The 18,728-nt window shown below is 44.7% G+C and overlaps 2 protein-coding genes across 3 annotated transcripts in view; both read right to left on the bottom strand.

Annotated features, from left to right (window-relative positions):
- Nucleotides 1–17,595, bottom strand: part of LOC147753664 (uncharacterized) — a 138,038-nt gene extending 120,443 nt beyond the window's left edge. The window contains exon 1 of the mRNA XM_086967838.1: nucleotides 17,277–17,595. The gene's annotated coding sequence lies outside the window, so the exon portion shown is untranslated. The remainder of the gene's footprint in view (nucleotides 1–17,276) is intronic.
- The window catches only part of LOC111259296 (uncharacterized), a 100,927-nt gene that overhangs the window by 24,214 nt on the left and 57,985 nt on the right, over nucleotides 1–18,728 (bottom strand). The window lies entirely within an intron of this gene.

The raw sequence follows: 18,728 nt of genomic DNA, 5'->3' as shown, positions 1-18,728 counted from the left end.
AGTTAAAGCAACTATAGGCCACGTTGCCGAGTCATGGAGTGCAGTTCCCATTCGCGGCTGGTATTTTAAGGCTCGGCGTGTTTCGACCGTTCGTTAACTGAACGGGCTGCCCTCCATTGGATCAATTAGTGCTACACATTGATTTGTATGTAGGATATATAGTGAGTTATACCGATAACGAAATACCTTTCATAAATTTCTGCACATAGAACTACCGCCAGTAATCAATCAGAATCGAAAGGATTGTCAAGCTGACGAGCGTTCTAAGTATCAGACTGTATTTTAGAACGCAACAGGGTCCGCATCTAGATATGGTTTTGAATCAGTAAGAAAACGATGATACGTTTATCTCAATAATTCGACCAAGCTTTCCTATAACCCTGTACAACCTATTCGTAAATATGCACATGTATCTAGCGATATATAGAAGTGCAAATACATGGGTTTGTGACATTTTTTGCAAGTATACGTATTGTCGAAAGGTAGAAGAAATAATTCAATTACCGGTATTGATTTTCCACTTGGTGATCAAAGCGGATTGTCACCAGCACTATTGGTAGAATAATTTATCATCTCAGGAGCCAAAAAAGATGCAGCGGAAGCAGCAGATCAATTGCTGGAAGCCCACAGAGACTAGAAGAGGAAAGTCAGCGCCGTGGCAGGGCCTAGATGACAGCAAAACGCACCTGTTCATTCACAATAGACTCGATGCAAATTGCAATAGATCAGCCGATAGACGCCTGTAACAACGCGCTAAAGTCTGCTAGCCGAGTACTTACGCATCTCCCGGTTAGACATCGGCCTATCACGTCGGTCGTGTTTTCAGCTCGTCGATGTATTGTTGAACTTGTACAGCAGTTAGTGGACCACAAGCATCGTTTGGTGCCTGGCCCGCATTTACGAAGAATGATGCTCTTCGTAACTGTTTCTATTTAGGGAGATATATCCGCTGATACCGATAGACTTGTATTTCTCGCAAGCTATATTGCCATCGATTTGTGTGTTTACGTTGGGACAATGGGACGGAAACGTATTATGAGTATTGTAACGAGAGCTCATCATTGAAATTGCGGGTTATGATGCGCACGCGTGCATGTGTGCACGCAGTGCAATCGGCACGTTTGGGACGTTAATGTCGACAATTAAACAGTAATAACTCGATTTGAAAAAAAGACGGGTAACTGCGTACTGACCTTCCTATTTCTCTATCATCTTCTGTCCTGCTTTAGTCACTTTGTCCTTTTGATTGGAACTCAGAATCCTGTCATCTTTTTTTGCACATACAGCTGAAAACGAACCATTGCAATCAGGAAAGCCACCGCGCGTAGCCAGTGAGACGCATTATTAGCCCGTGTAACCCTACGGTATCGGGGGTACAAATCAATGATTACGTCGGCGGTCACGCCACACAACACGATACAGATAAACAGACAAAAGGAAAAGAGAGATTATTATACTTCCAGAACAGGTTATTATCCCTAGGGCAAGGCGCTATAATTGTTTAAGCGTCCGATTCGAACGAAGTGGTATGTTATGAGACCAGCTGGTAGAAGCTGGAAGTTCAGCGATCGAGGTGTTTGATTTTCCCTCTGCCCAGAATGATTGACCCTCGGGTTGAGTACGAGCTTTCAGCCAAGACAATGTAATGTTCCAGCTAGAAAAGCCCGCATAGCATGGAGAAAATATATTGATTTTTAAATTTATTTTTTTTTTTCTTTCGCTATCTAGCTACAAACGGATAGCCCCTCAAGTGAAGCCTTTTTGTGCGATGTTCCATATAGGGCATTCATGCTGAGATTAGTATGTATCCATAATCGAAATTGGCTAATATGACACATATGCCCATTGTTTATAATGTAAGAATATACACTTGTATGGTCGCAAAATAACTTTCAAGTCTAGCATTCGTTCATAATGGCAAAGGTGTGTTTTTACCGAATTGCAGACATAGGTGCACCAGTGGACATCTAATCATGTTTTGGAATAGGTACTTAGTTAAGAGTGTCTCGTGGATGGTGGTCCTACGAAGGCGTTGCCATACTGCTAATGGGTACAGATTGAAGCTGCTTCAAATCATTGATGATTTAGTAACGGACGTACAACGAATTCAACAGTACATTATAGTGTGACTATGATATACGTGTGAACATAATAACTCTGATAGCCTATAAGGTAGATATTCATTCGAACGAATGATGAACAATCGTACTTATTTGTATCTTGTTTGTACATGAGACGAAGTATTTACGTTTCAGTCGATAGATTAACCGGGAACAGATCCAGACCAGTTGAATCCTCTCAACATTCTATTATAATGAATGAAGATTTAGACGCATATACGTTCAGCAGTGCAAGGTACGATTTCGATTTTGGTATGACCATTGAACGCGATCAAAATCGAAGATCGTCGCTTTCAAATCACTCAACTATGTATTCGGCACACAGCATTGTACAGCTGCTGCGCGCGGATGCACAGCTCGAGCTAAAATGAACCATTAACCACAAAGACCCGTCCTTCGTCTGTATATAGTTGCAAAAGTGAAGTAAGTTTTAATGTGACTTTTTGAAGTAAATCTGAACGAGGTGACAGAGGAGTACGGTCTGGGAATTCTACTACTGTTATTACCGCTAGTTCTAGTACAATTGCTTACTCTATCGAACGCCAAACAGCCTCTTTCGGCCAATGTGGGTTATTGGCTGAGGTGTATACAATGCTGATCCGACGCGAAATGGAGCTTGATTCATTACTTGAGCACACAAAACTGAATTGAAACGACCCCAACCAGGACATCCATGGCCTACTTGTGTCCCTTCGGCGATGGTTTAGCCTCTCTGGACACATTCTCTTGAGCATCTCGTGTCTTCCCGAGAACGATCGCATTTTGTTTGCTCCTAATGAAGTGTACCTTCTTTATCTCACTCCGTGATCCGAGATTCATTTATTCCACCCAGCACTCAAGCAGCAGGACCTACAAATCTGATACGCATAATTTTTTGTCGGACGAACCTCAGCTGAATGCAACTGGGGTTCGATGTAAGAGCGATGTAAAGGGAAACGACCCATTTCGGAACTCGGTTGAAAAACGTTAGAACCGAAAACGCAGTTACTGGGACAGTGTTTTCATTACTAAAACCGAAGCTAGAGATCAGGTATATCGTTAAACATAAACAGTATCAATATGTCTGTGTTACTTGAACAACTGAATATTTTTATTGAACAGTCGATAGGAAATTCTGATGGATTTATGTAAAAGCTAACTAAGCTTCTGTTTCAGTCCCGCCCTAAACAAGTAGCGGTAGTACTTTTATTGTTGCACTAAGTTATTTTTCTTTTATTTAACGGTGTTACTTTTTTATTCAATTAACAGGCCAATAATTACTTGATTACTTTTTGTTTATACCGCCTCGTTCACTACTTAGTCTGATCATGATCTCATCTAGCCTGAGGGTGCAGTTCATGCGGCGTGGTTACAGTGTCGTGGCGTACTTTTCCGATATCGAATGAGGGCACAAACATTTAAATGACTAATTATGTCACGCTAATTGGCATTGAATAGCTCATTACTACCTATATCATCCAGTTATAGAAAAGGGGGTTGTATAGAAAGTGCCTTTTGACTAAGTGCATCCATTATTCGGCCTGGCTGTACCATCCTCATGGATACGCGACCTCTTTTATCCGATCGTTTGGCGTGCATCAATCGAATAGTTTATTGACACTCAGTAATGATAACATAGTGGTGGCCGTAGAGCGACTTATGAAAATGCTTGCTTACCGCAAGCTTGCACTGGATCCTTTGTGTAAGTTCAACAGTACGCGGAAACTATCTGAAGTTTGTCATCAAATGGCCGCTAGCTTCAACGACCAAATCAAGCCGTTGTTATCTATAATATCTAACGAAAGGTTTCTCTGGGTGCCCAAGGATACTCCAATAGGAAGAAATTAATTTATCTATAGTTTACTTATTATATACTGCGGAATTTATTGATCGACGGTGTAACAACGTTCGACTGATACAGATGACGTAAACGTTTAGTGCTCATTTAAAATGCCAAAACTACTTAGTCAGTCGTCTTCTTTTGTTTTGGTGTCGTTTTTAAGCCGGCGTTCGTCGAGCGGAATCCTTTGTAAACACTGAAACAACTGGTTACGAGACAGAGTCTGTTAGCAAAGGAGTCAGGGACTAGCAAAAGTATCTAGCTTGAATCATTCAACTTGATCCTGCACGGCAACGAATTCCGGCAAGACCGACATTGGCAACAAAGCCTGCCTGGCAGGCACCGGCAATAAGCAAACAGGACGTCTTCAACAAATGCACAATATTTAAAGTGTTGCCAGCGTTGTTTTTGCTTTCGGCCTTTCTTTTTTCGCGCACTCCGATACGAGGCGTCACCGTTGACAAGAACTAGCTACATCTATGATCGTGCACCGACAGGCCAAGAGATGGAGAGAGACGGCGAGAAGGCTGCTAACGGAGTACGGACACGCAAGTCCTTTGCCTGCATCACTTGTTCTACTCGTTCAGTTTGTGCCGTACCAGAGTTACAACAGTGATGCATGTGTATGCGGTTGTTATCTTGCACTGCGGACTCACGCGTCGCTTTGCCAGCCAGACTCTACTTCTACCGCTGTCAACGTCGCCGTCACGCGTTGCCGTTATCAGCAAAGTTACCGTTCTCCTCGGTAAGAGCTAGCTAGAAACTTGCAGGTTGCATTGCTACTTGCACGCCTGGTTACTCAGAGCATAATCTATTTACGAAAAAAAGAAAAGGACCTGCCGGCAGGTGTGATTGGCTGCCGCCGCAGTAGCAGTTGCAGAGACGACCAGACGAACAGGGCCACTGAGAGTGCGGCGTGTCGTGTTGAATAAGAACGACGCCGGCCAGGAGTGCCGCTGAGCTATTCTGTATAACCAGACGTATATATAATATTATACGAAACGAATAGCTGGGCCAGCGACGGCGGCTGGAGCAGTTTGTGTTGCTAATAGCGCCAAATCGGTTTTTTGTCTGAGTTTGTTTATGACTAGGCAATAGTCCAAGCGACGATTCTAGCACTTCCACCACTATTATTAATGTTACTATTTGTGCCTGAGTAGTAATAGAAACAGCTTCAGCTGTTGCACGAACAGCAGAAGGGGGGCCTGCAGCCGCCGACCAGTCCCGACCAAGCAAGTGGCTACGCAACGTCGGACGTGCTAATTGGTCTCGCCGAAGACATCCGCCCGGACTAGCGCGGCCGGCGGCTGTACGGGCCGTCATCATTTGTCACTGTAGCGTACTGTAATAGAACCTAGTGCACACGCTGGAACGGCATGACGGCTCGCTCGGAATGCACGCTTTCCGTAGTTCGTTACGATTCGGCCTGATGGTGAGTATATCATTGCGGAGGAGGAGAAGTGAATCTCGTGATAGCACTGTTAGGGTCGACCGTCATAGACTGCTCGTCACCAGCCTATCTCCTCCTTAATCCTAAGTCTTTATTTACGTTGCCGCAAGATATTCGCTGTCCTCAATGGTGCACGCAAATTAGGCTGGATATGGTCCAGCGTTGATTTGCTGGGATTTCATTATAAAATACATCTTGGCGTGTTAGATAAAAAAAGAAAAAACTGAGACGCACTAGTTGTGCCAGCATTGATGAGTTTACTAATTATATCATGGATCATGTTGTTGTTTCATGTAACAGTTAGTATTTTTCTGCACTAGTGACTCGTGGCTTGGAAACATGGAAGACGAAGCTTGCTTTCTGAAAGACGGCATTCTCTGAACTAAGTTGTTTTCTTTAGATTGTTTAGTTGGATCGGCATGTACCAAAGGAATAAACTTGTCAAACATGCTAAATACGCTAAATAATATATCTGTCGAGATAAAGGATTGCTTTATAGGAATAGAGCAAATTTAGATATGAATCATGGCTAGTTGCCCTTGGTTCATGTTGCCTTCTTCGACAGGTAAATGCTATTGCCGGATGTATGCATGGACCAACCACACTTAAGCTGTGTATTACAGTAGCTTAATTTTCTGAATGTCCGTCTTCGCTGCGTACGCCGTAAACGTCAACGATCACCGACCCGCTCGGTCTTAGCACATAGACGCAACTCACCTGTCGTCTCGATCATGTCGATGTGACCTGGCCCCCAATTTTCTTGTACCCCTCTTTAGCGTCGCCTCTCTAGCTATGTTCGTCATTGGAGTCTGGTCTCACTCATCGGAGTCAGTTCGGTTCGATGCACCACGACGACAACGAGAGACGACGCGACCTTCAGTGCGAGAAGGAATGCGGCAGAGTCAATGGAAGAGATTTCCAAAGGAAGACGATGTCGCTGAAAGAAACGCAACCATTGCGTCGGCACTTGCCACGGCTGCAATAAATGTCAGGATGGTTCATCATCTCGCAACTTTTCTCTCACTGGCTTTTGCCAACGCTCTATATCATACAAAGTCTGCCTTACGGCTAGACGAAACCAGGAAAGGGAGAGCTGCTTTGCTCCATCGTTTCATCGCTATACCCCACATCTTGTCGCACTCTCTTGTCTCGTTTCCTCGCCAGACGCTCAGTTCAGGTCGCCTTTGCGTACAGGCAAACAGCCGTGCTCGATATTTTCCTCCTTGTGTACATCGACCAGAGGGCGAAACGCACGGGTACGACTTTGGTACGAGCCTGTTTTTCCTTGTTATCGTTGTCGTCTTCACCGACGAGCCTTCTTGGCTCCTGATGGCTCCCAAAGGACACGTCTAGGTCCCGTTAAGATCTGCTAGAGCGTCGCCTCTTCTCCAGCTGCCACTACCGATGCCACCGCCACCGGTGCTCCAAGTGCAGCCATTTGGAGTGTCCATTCGTTCTTCTACAACACACGATTGACGCGTTTAGTTCTTTTTGTTCCATGACACTGCACCACCTCTCTTCCTCTTTCATCTAACTTATTCGACGATATCTTTCTGTTCGAACGATAACGAAGCGAAGCTCTTGCTTAAGGCACTAGAGGCTGTGGCAGCTGATCAGATCATCAAATGCTTCAGCGATGATGAGTGCGAGTCGGACAAGTGAGTCGTTTGATACAGAAGTGAAAACGAGGGAAGAGTGGCAAAAGAAAGCGACGTGTCCAGCTGTACAGCAGTAGTGCGATGGTAAAGACAGCAAACGACTACTACTAACAGTAAGACGCAACGATCACGAATAGCCGATCTAACTGTCTCCATCACAGCGAAGACCTGTGTGATCAAAGGCTTGCAGGGTTTTCTGAAGAAAAAAGTGAATGCACAGTGGGAAAGGCACCGAAGAGGAAAGACTGAACATCTCCGGATTTTTCCTATGGATCCTCTCTTTAGTCGCGGCTCTAAGAATATTTCGAACAAAGAGTTTCAAATTTGCGCAGACCTTTGTCCCCTTTCTGCATTACAGCTGACAGCGATAGTGCCACCAGTCGCCGAAGCGGCGCGGTGCGACTCAGCTAACCAGGGCCACTAAGGACTAGTGTGCATCGATGTCACTGACAGACTTTTCGCTTGCAGCTAGCTTCTATGCGAGAAGTTGGAAGACGGCTCGACGCCGCTTTCACAAGGGGCGGAGGCGGTGGCGGCTGGACTCTTTGAGGGCCCTTCGCGCCGCGGGGTTTCTCTTTTCGCCCCTTGACCGCGCAATGTGCCAACCGACCCATGGTGCTCAAGCTCGATCTTGTTCTTTCTCATTGCTGTGTTCATTGCAAGATGACGGCATAAACGCAGACGAAGATAGAGGCGAGCACGGGAAAAGCAATGGCATTGACCAAGACCACGAAATACGCTTGTTAGTCTTCGGTGATCTTTTCGCTTCCTTAGCTTTCTTTTGCAAGAAGAACCCAAGCCGCAGGCGAGCCGAAGCAGACCCTGCGGGTGCTCAGGAAGCGTTGTCCTTTCTCTCTAGGGCTACGTCCAGATGGATTGTAGAAGATGAAAAAGGCGGTCACTGGCGGCCAGCTATAGGCAAGGGAAAGGCCATGTAAACTCTCACGGCCTGAGGACGGTTAGTGCAAATGATGGCCGAACTAAAGGAGCTATACGAGACAACAACTGGCATCATAGATAGCTATCATTTATATATATATGTAAGAATTCAATTTTATTAGTCGTATTCGAAATTCATCTTCTCTTTGTACCGTGTATTTCAGGAGCTTGTTCGCCGTATTCTTACATGCTGTTAGCAGTCCAGCAATAAACCTGTCAATAACGTTCTTCGTGACTGTCGCCTAGCCGTCCAGGAAATACGCTCTGGTTATGTATGGACTCATTGTTTTTGTAGCCTTGCCTTTAGCGCTGTTGTGCTCGAATTTCTTAGCAATTTTCCGTTCTTAGGCTTTTACCACTGCAATTATGCCCCCAGACATTGTTCATCATCTATTTTTGCTATCTATCATCACCTCTGCTTCCTGCTATCCTTTATGGCTATCTGAAAACAAGCCCGAAAGAGAGACAAAAAGAGATGAGAGGGCGGAAGTAGTTCAAATGTAGAGCGGTTACATTTTTTCTGCATTTACCCCGTTGTTCTACCGTTACGTTTGCTTTCGTCATCTTGTCCTCCATTGTTGCTCTACTAATGCCGATATGCCTCTATCGATCGCTGCTTTCCGTTTCTCTCTATCTCTCATCCTGCGTTACCGATCCGAGGACCTCGAAACGCTTTTTCAACATAGCTGACTCCGTAACTCTGTTAGTCGGTCTGTCAGGATGGGTGATACCCGCCGACGCTCGCCAGCCAGGTGGGCTCAGTGTAGCGGCTCCACGCCCCTCACACTTCTCAATTGTCCCCAAGTATTTTTTACTCTGGGTACTCTCAGTTTCTTCGCATCCATTCCTCGATTTTCTCATTTGTGTATCATCTTTATTGCTCTTCAGTCTCCTTCTATTTGGTCTCGCTATTCGCTCTCATCAGCTCGTTTTGCAGGGTTATTTGTTTTCCTTTCAATTTGCTTTGCCGGTTACCCAAACTATGCATCTTTTTCTTCCTCTTGCTCCTTCCGTTTTCCTCGGTTTATGCGCCTCTTTTGTGTGTGTATATGTGTGTGTGTGTGTGTATGTATTACCAGTGAAAGAAATCCCTGTGTGTCTGCATGTTGCTCGCATTGAGTTTGTTTTTCCAGAGTGACGCGCGAGGTACAAGAAACTCAGCTTCTTTTATCTCCTCCAGTGGCTCGCGATTTTCCCTTTGACATTTCCGCTGCACCCGTTCCTAGTTTACCCATTGAGAAAGCCTTCTTGCCTTATTGCGCCTACCCTCGTCTCGTTTTTTTTTTATTTGCACATTCGTTTAGTCCCCTAATTCGGATTATCTGCGTGCTCTTACTGACGCTGCTGCTATTCCTGTTTAGTGGCGCTTTTCTACCTGATTGTTACCGGCAAGGTCACGCTTCCTAAAAGGGCAGTTCGGCCTTCGCTGTACCTCGTTGTTGATACGAGATCAGTTCGTGTACGTAACAGAAGTAACGTAAACTGATACAGTAAGTTCACACGACACGTGGAAGTGTGAGTAAAACAGGTGATGATTGAACTAGATCTATGAAACAGTCGAAACTTACTATTACTTCATATTTATGCTCACTTGCTTATGTAGGCATCAAATGATCCATTTATGTGTTTTTAAAGACAAGTCGTAAGCGATAAAGCCCATTTTGCGGATGGGTTATAAAGTGCCGATTGATAGACATGGAAAACTAAGTAGCGCTCATGCAGATCAAATAAAACATACTGCCTTACGAAGATATTACTCGTGTTTAATCATGGTACTAACTCAGTTATAACTCCGTCGTCCTGAGCCAAGCGCCTTTCACCCACTTTTTCCGCGTTTTACCCACTATATTCATTACTTTCGTTTCGATTCCTATTGTGCCAAAGTTAAGCCGAATTCTTTGGACACAAGTCGACTCAGCATCGTATTATTCTTTGTTGTTCTATTGTTTCCTCGTTTGTATCAACACCACGCTATATATCGTGTTGCAATACTGCGGCGTAATGCCCTACGTGCTAGCTATATTTGGGTGTATACATGATGGAGCCCTATGGATTCTGTACAGTTGTTATATGGCGCTGCTTCAGACGTGCTTCGTAGTAAGTGATACTACGCGTTCTAGCTGTCGGCCAGGCAGCGTCGCAGATGACCGTTCCCTTCTCTGGCTACCGCTACTAGTCGCCCATAGTCCCCGAAGCGGCCAACGGGCCAAACATGGACAACCAATCACGGGGGCAGCAGCAGTAGCTAGAAACGGGAACGGTCGTAGAAGTAGAAACGCTAGCAAAAAGGGCCGAACGACTGCTACGGCGACGGCGAAATGGATTGAACGATGGTGGGTCGCTCTCTTAAGACCCTGAATTTTCCTTGGTCTGTAGGTCGGTGTATATCTCCTGTAACCCAGGGTCGTATCGGCTCCTCCGGAGTGGCGCGCTGGTAGCCGCGCAAGTGGCACGGGTAGTAGGCTACGAAATCGATTCTTTAAAGGCCAAAGCTTCACTCGCCGCCGGAGGCTTTCGTCGCTCGAAGGCCCTACAACTACGAAAACGAGGAGGTCGCATTTCTTTAAAGCAAAGAAGGGGGGCAAGGGGTATAAGCCTAAAGGGCAGCTTGCGGAAGGCCTCTATAAAGGCAAGGACGGCCTGAATCAGCAGGCTACAAGCAACGTAGCCAGACCACCACTGCAGCCACTAAAGGCCTTTTTCAAGACATTTTCCTCGAATTTTCCCAAGATTCGCGTCTACTCTAGTGTTCTATTGACGGAATGGCGGTGTTCGTAGACCGTCGACCGCCAGCTGTCCGCGACGCCATCTCGCGTTCTCACTCCGTTGCTACTGCTGCTACTACGAGTCGAGTGCGTACACAGCCATTGGCGTACGCATAGAAAGAGTTTTTGGTCCCCTTCGCCCCCGAGCCTTGCCACGCCCGCAAGAGCCTAGAAGAACCCTTGGAAGCGTTAGAGTGTAGTTCGTTTCTCTCCCTCTCTCTCAGCCCTATATACATATGCATTTTCTATCGTTTGGCAATTGCTGCCACTGCTACTACAACGTCAATTTCGTTCGCTTCTATCCAGTATGATTCGTTCGGTCACTAGCTCGTAGACTACGTAACACGGTGGCAGGCCACGGTGTTAGTACCAAGGCCAGCATGGATAGTCCTAGATGCTAGCTCCATTCCGAAGAGCCCATGGAACCCAGTCGCACCCAGTGAAGTTCGTATCTTTGAGATATTGATTTCAGAATTGTAATGAATATATACTCGTTTACACGGAAAGTCAAATATAGGAACGCACACATTGGCCATACTGATAGTGCACGTACGGATATACATTTTGATAAAAAAAAAAAATACGAATTGCAGACGTTCTGCTCAAAGATTTCGAGTACTCCTCATGTACCTTGCATAGATAGTATAGGATAGTATATATGTAAGTTCTCACACGCCCACCGAGATTTGAGCGTTGTGCCGCCGAAATACTGTCTCATGTAGGTGTGAACAGGAGATAAAATAAAGTCGGATATAGCCGCAGTTGAGAAAGTATATCAATGCACAAAGTATTACTCTTTTTCAATAGAAAATGCGTGTGAATTAAAAGAACAAGATTTGCCCTAACTTTTTATTATCATCACAGCGACCAAGAAAGCATCGAATGGTTCGCAAGAGGGGCCAATTATTGCGTGATACTGTTAAACGGTAGGAGAGTGAAGTGTTCGCTACGTAAGAGTAGTCAAAGTAAAATTTGCGTCCTAAAGCAGTCTAATAGCTTTAATCGTATTTTAGATCTCCTCTTTTACATGCAGTTTAGGCAAGGCGTGTCTTTCCTCGTGGTAACAAAGCAAAACATTGAACATTTGATCTGACATAAGTCTGCGTGAAAATCAAGTCTTTTTTAGAATTCGCCTCCTTTTCTCTGGCCCAGAAGCTATATATGGCAGTCCAGTATAGACTTAGGCCACACTGCTCGCTATATTCCCACTATTAGTCGATCGAGTTTACTGGCCAATTTTCCTATTCGAATTGCTCTTACGACGATCACTATTATAAATCCGTAGCCTTTTCTGATCATCGTAATTACTATCTCTCTACACCGATGTCTTCGACGAACAAAACATTCACTAGGAACACGACCGCTATATGTATGTACGAGCTGCTTTCCACATATGACGAGCAGATCTGTTTCGATTCCCCATCTCTGGTTTGCGCTAGTGTTCGATGTAGCACGCTCTCCTTCCCTGGAGACAGCATCAGACACGACTGCGAGAGTCTGTGAGATGTGTCCGAGGCAAAATGGAGGTACCAGTTGAGCGCCAGCGACCGTTTATCGCTCGGGCTACCAGTTAAGTCGAAGCGAAAAAGTCCGAAGCAGAGGCGCGAGCAGCCAGAAGCAGTAGAGGCTGTTGCGGCGATAAGAGAAGGAAGCACAGAGGGACGTACGAATTGGCGACCGGCGACGTAGAGGGATCGGGACAAAGTGAGAGAAAAGAAGAAAAACGTTCAATTGACGTACGCTCGTTTGCCAGTAAGCATTGGCAGAAGCAATCGGTTGCAACCAGCTTCCGGCGTTACCTTTTACCTACTACAAACGTCTTCGAAGCAATACGACGATGCAGAGCAGTAGAAGCTGCTGCACGAGGGCATCGGATGAAAAAGGAAAAGTAGAAGAAAAAGCAAAATATATGTGTAGAAGAAGTATGGGTAAAGAGGTTAAGTGTTTGGGCATGTTACGTCGGGCGATAGTAGGACGAAGAAATACTTACTAGCACAGTGTGATGTGAGTGCGTCCGACGTAGTTCGCAGTTGTTAAACGTATAGATATATCATGTATGCAGGGATGGATGAATACATACGACTATGTAAATAGTATGTGCTACTTTGTTTCGATTCAACATGCCAGCTTGCAGAGCATTGAGCCTATACTTGCTTACGCTTCACTTATTTGTTCTCTATGTGTACTTTTGATATTGAACAGTGCATAACCCACGTGGGACCTTTTCGTATCGTTCTTGTGACATCGTCGCTCAGTCGATTCAATATCGTAAAGGGAATAATCGATTTCATCTAATTGAAATCTAGGTGAAATATAGAAGGCTATAAGAGAAACGACTGCATAACTAACAAGCAAAAGTTCCAGTTTTCGGCCTCAGTCGGCTTTACCAGATATTGATAACAAAACCCGTAATTCGGTTGATTAGCTTACACTATCGCTAGAATCTTTAAACAGATCCTAGTAGTCTATACTGCGAGAATAGTTTGGGTTATTTTTTTTTTAAAAGTAGCATATGAAAAGCTGTTTTTCTGTTTTCAACCAACTTCCATGTAGATCTCCTAGAAATAAGTGCACTACTTGTTCCTTCGGCTCTTAGAAGTATAAACACCCAACCGAAAAGACACCCTCTAAGAATATCACTATTCATTAGGAGAGCAGTTTGTTAGAATTTTTGATACTAACAAAGATGACTGTCATTGGTTATGGAATAAGCTAATGTAGTCAAGATATTGCAGGCTACGCTATACGGTTTGCAAGAGCAAAGCTCGCGATACAAATCGATTTCATAACGCCGATATAGAATCTTACCGAAAGACGAATCGAAATTATACCGGTCAGTAAAACTGGATAGTTTTAAATAATCCGAAACAAGATTTTTATATACTTACGCCTTTTATCTAACTCAGTCTTGTTCACCACCAGATCTCTTTTTTTTTGTAATAAAAATATGTGCATACGTGTCGGTTCGAGACAGGGCTTTCAGCAAAATGGGTCTGGTCCTATTTAGAAGGTCTGCCTCCCAGTTGTGATGTTACCAAGCTCGCGACCCTTGCGCCGCTAATGCTTTTATGGCACGACCACGAGAAATTCGTAGAAACAACAGGTTATGGCCGGCAGCCCTAAGCTTTTAAGGCTTACATACCTCACTGCAGAAGCTCCGGCTGCGAGCACTTGAGGTACTTCCTACGACAATGATATGATGACATTCATGCAAACCTACCCATGACAAAACCCTACCCTATCAACACAGTTTTCAGTAACTTCAGTCGAGGGTTTTGTTTCTTATCCCCCAACAGGGACATCCCGCTATCTGTTGGACTTTAGTCAGGCAGCAAAAGACAATACCGAAGCCTTAGTACGTCCTTCTAATTGTAGTTAGATACTACACAAAACTGGCCTTTCTAATAAATACCATGAATACTAATCGTGTCGACTCTATCTGCTATACCCAGGCGTCGTATTGATAGTATCACACCTACATGTAGATGGCGCATAACTAGGTCTACGCTGAAGCAAGTTTATGCTGACTTAGTGGTAGTGGGTGGAATCTGGCTAACACAAGGATCTATTACATGGCACAGCTGTTAGAAAACATGGCGTTGTTTTTGTTACTGAAAACTAAACACTTTACTCGTATTCATGAAGCATCGTTCAAAAACTACATACGAACAGCAAAACTAACAAAAATAATAAAGTCCGCAGCCAGTTTACATATAACTACCCCTTAAATTTTGTTTGCCTCTACTTGAACTTCTAGATAACTTAGCCAAATATTCAAAAACGCTACACATTGAACCTTGCACTTTTTTTGGAATTTGCTTTTACGCCCATCGATGTACCTCTTCGTCGATCTTTTCAAAGATAACAATAACACATCTGCGTAGCGACCCGATTGATCGCAGTAAAGACTCTGCGCATCCATATTAGTTGTTTATAGTATGACATTATACTGTATATCCTCGTTGCTTGGTCGTTTATTGGACATTGAAAGGATCCGTGCAATTTGAGGATTGTCAACGAGTCAGGGAACGTCTGGCGTTCCATTTTGTGTACAGCGCGTGGCATCGTTAAGATGAGAAAACACTATCCAGACTTAGGCATATTTATAGTTTCGATAGTTCCGAGTGTCGCGGTCTCTTCCATTCGTTTTGTGTCAACGAGTTTCAGGATGCTGTACAAAACATTTGAAGCGCACGTTTTTGTTTATTGTCCTCTGCTTTTAAATCTTTCCTAAAATGTTATCACATATCAATAACAAGGCAAGTTGCGGAGAGCCGGTTGCTCGTCGATACAAACGCGCCCTACGACTGCGCATGCTGTTCCACGGCATATGATACTGGGATCCCATCTGACTTTCTAACGTTGCCAAATGCATTTGCCGTTTGCTCGTACTGCATAACTCGCTACTTCCGTCCTGCCACCTCGTTTCCTTGCGCACTAGCAGAAGCTAGCTTTGAACTCCGATGTCGCATACAGGGTGGCGTTCGTTCAACGCGGACGAGGGCTCCGCCTTTGAGGGCCCTTTCAAAAGGACGTCACTGTTCCATTTTGCTTCCCACCTTCAGAGGTTCAGCACGCATTGAGTTGGACTATGTTCCCTTTTCGAGGTACAGGCAGGAAAGCGGAAAGACAGACAGACAACTTACCAAGTGGCTAGCCAGCCGAGACCGGCTAGGGAACAAGAAATACATCTGCCTTAGCGAGAGGCTGGTAGAGATAAAGGGAGAGAGGGAACGTCAGCGAATTTGAGAGAGAGAGAGAGAGAGAGAGAATTTTACCGGCATTGCGGCGGCCACTTCCTTTTGAAGTCTCTCCTGACAACTCTCCCCTTCCCGGTTTCTCCATCCATCCAGACTAGCAGTATATTTACATTTCCACCAAAGGACTTGTCGTTTTTGTCGACTTCGGGTTCCAACCTGAATTCGAGCTTTCGTTCTTACTCCTGTGGCCAGTGCCATTGCCGATTGGTGCTGGTTAACCCCAGACGTAACGACTGAGGACTAGGAAAACGAACGGCACTGTTAGGCCTGTTTATTTGTTCATCTTGACTACAGCAGACTTATTAGAAGGAAGCTTAGTTGGTTAACGTTCTACGTCGCGTCATCCGTTTCTACATCAGGAATACGTACATACAAAAAAAATAGTCATTTACTCAAAAGGCACGAAAACACGCCTTCATTTTTCTCCAAATTGACTATATACGGTGTGCTTATCCGAATCGTGGAGCACCTACCTGTAGTCAAACTTCAGCATAACAATCACAGCGGTTAACTATGCTGGTCGTAATAGATATGAACCACCAATGTGCGTACTCTTCAATATAGTTTTGTACCTATCTTATATATAAATCAACATGTTATTCATTACGCTTCTAGTATGATCTATCCTGCATCAAATTTGTCAGTCAGTACAGTCATTGCCATCAGTAGCACTGGGATAGCTAGGCTGTCGGTTTCTAAGACACAGCACAGAACAGAACGAGCTAGTGCTCCTGTAACAAGCCGAAGTCCAAGCTAGCCCCTGATATCTCCCTCTGCTTCATTGCGAGTAAGGCAGCACATCAGAAAGCATGCCAGCTAGCTGGTAGCATATTTATGAAGATGCATAGGCTGCTAGTCTATGTGCATGCATGTGTACATGCAAGACGTGTGTGCTGACGTGCGCCTTTCTGACTGTTTATGGCAAGATAAACAGAGAGAGAATGAACGCTAGACTATAACGAGCTAGTCACATTGGCCAAAATTGTATGTACTGGAAGGGGAGAAGGGGTCTGCGAGTTTGCTATACTGAAGGAAAATCTTCTCTAACAAGATGCTAATGTTGCTGCCATTTCTGCGCATGAGAAATACGCGCTTCCAGTCTACTATTTGTGTCCCTGTGGCTTCTCTGCTAGATGATCTAGGACGCGTATGAACTGAAACGTGCATGAATTTATACATATAGGTAGGTGTAACAGGCTGTGTATATTTACGTCTCAACGCTGACCATAGCTGCACAGCCCAGCAGTATGCAAGAGAGACATGGATTAATCTCGCGTGAATATACCACTTTTACCTGAAAGCTGTCAGCTACGATAGACTTCACATGCGGCAGTTGGTAATAATCCGTAAAGTATTGCATCTTACGCAGCGATAGGTAAGGAGATGTTCGTACCCTGACTTCGCAGCTCCTACTGCCTAACCATTCGTTGTCATAGGTTTTATATGGCACAATCGCATGTAGAGGAAAAAAAGCCGAACGAATGACTGGCTTAACGAAACTATGGATTGTGTGATGTTAGACACTAGGTCTCGTAATTACCGCTTCAACATGGAAAAATTTCTCGTGACCCGCGCGCATGTAATTAAGTTTAGGTAAACGTGTTTTACCTGTGAATCACCTAGAGAGAGAGGCAAATGCCGTCAATCATTCATTGAAGCCCATCGTCCGGTGCGTTCACTACATATGTACCACAGTCGCGATTGTATCACATGATTGTTTTTTAAGAGGATATAAATAATTAATTTCTGTAGTTGCGAAACATACCTGTACCCGCATAGAGTATCTACGATCTCTTTGTTGAAGTAATTAGTCCACAATCCTCCGTTGGTCACCAGTCCAACTGACTCCGTTGATTGATATCTTCCTTTATAGCGCACAAAATATGTAGATCAAGGGTATCCGTAATACTACAACAAAACTTCTGTGTGTTTTTGCTATAGATTAGTAGCAGCAGTGATAGCGATAACAGTGAGATATCCTGGCACTGACAAGGTTCGACGACGACTGCGGTGCCCACGACCGACAGTCAGTCTCACAAATACGAATACACATAGACAGGCAAACCTTCATACAGACTAGACGCACTCATGCTTTGCCTTACCTAGAGCTGCACCGCGACGCCAGATTATTCAGAGTTGTAGAATTGTGGCGCCGATCTTTTATTAGTAGTTGCCGAAGCACTATTCATTGGCGTTCGGTATATAGTGTACAGCACAGCACAGCCGTCGGCGAGTTGCTCTCCGCGGGACGATTCCTGTATGTTGTCCTGGTAGGTTGTCCTGTGGGTTCTCCTGGACGGATGGGAAAGAGCAGGCGAGCGTACCAATGCCCTCGCCTTCTCCCTGGGGGGAAGGAAAACGTTCAGAATGAACGGTAAAGCATGGGTAGCACAAGAGGCAGCTGTCTCTCGGAAGATCGACAGTGCAAACGACTAGAGCAGCTGAGAAGTTGAAGAAAAAGAGATGATTTTTGCTAGACAAACTATACGGCGTCTTTGTTATCTTCTACTCTACCAAATGTCTTTCTAATAGGTTCTCGAGAGCGTAACACAAGATGCTATTGCATAGTTTCGAACGTGCAATGCCAATGTCAGTACTGTAGCAGGTGAACTTCGTTGGCCGACGGACTATGTTTGCTTCTTTGTTTAAGTTAGCATAGATGTGGCCGGACGCATGAGATTCAGCAGGATTCACCTTCTGGCTGCAACTTTCTGCAACCAGACGACTCGATAGAATTGGAGGGAATGAAAAAAAAGGAAATTCCCCTAAGAACAATATATGATAGGATGCCACCGAATAGCACCTGCAATTCAACGATTTGACTATATAATATTTTCATGGTGTACTTGACATTCGAGCGTTTTGGCAAATAAAACTACAAAAAGAACAAATTAACCTTTTCCGCGAATTAGGTAGAAGAGTGGCGATGAGTTACTTTCCTGGACGAATCCACGCGGCTGCTCTTCTGACTCCTCCCCGGACTTGTTGAGCTATTACCGATCGTTCCCAATCGCATGTTTATCCGTTAACTCCAAATGGTATGCCACAATTTCGCTTAACACGCCGTGATCTCCGTCACGAAGCCTTTAGCCACCTGCTGTCTGCTAGCGTCATCCGATGTACTTTCGTTGCTTTTGGGAACGGAGGCCATTTGTCCGTAAAAACAACATCGTCGGGTTGCTAGCCTTGGTATAATATTAAACGTAACAACAAAATC

Source organism: Varroa jacobsoni, unplaced genomic scaffold (genome assembly GCF_002532875.2).
Source record: "Varroa jacobsoni isolate VJ856 unplaced genomic scaffold, vjacob_1.0 scaffold_317, whole genome shotgun sequence".
Taxonomy (NCBI): Eukaryota; Metazoa; Arthropoda; class Arachnida; order Mesostigmata; family Varroidae; genus Varroa; species Varroa jacobsoni.
This window is presented reverse-complemented; position numbering and strand designations above follow the sequence as displayed.